Source organism: Pteropus vampyrus, unplaced genomic scaffold, assembly GCF_000151845.1.
Source record: "Pteropus vampyrus isolate Shadow unplaced genomic scaffold, Pvam_2.0 Scaffold1028, whole genome shotgun sequence".
Classification (NCBI taxonomy): Eukaryota; Metazoa; Chordata; class Mammalia; order Chiroptera; family Pteropodidae; genus Pteropus; species Pteropus vampyrus.
The window spans coordinates 2,811-3,056 of NW_011889809.1; positions in this window are offsets into that span (position 1 = coordinate 2,811).

Below are 246 nucleotides of genomic sequence, written 5' to 3' on the forward strand. Positions count from 1 at the left end.
CTGTTCTGCCAAATGGTAGTCGTTTATATCCTTCTGCTTTCTCTCCCACTCAAATGTATGTGTTGTAGCCACAACCCCTGATAGACACACGGACCACCAGAAATCAGTGAGTTATAGGAAACACACTCTTTATCAGCCAGCTGGGTCTGCCAGAAGTACGCAGACCCCAAATTAAGCAGCCCCGAAATGGAAAGGTACAGGGTTTTTAAGCCCTAAACCCCTATTCTTCATCCTGTTTGAACATAC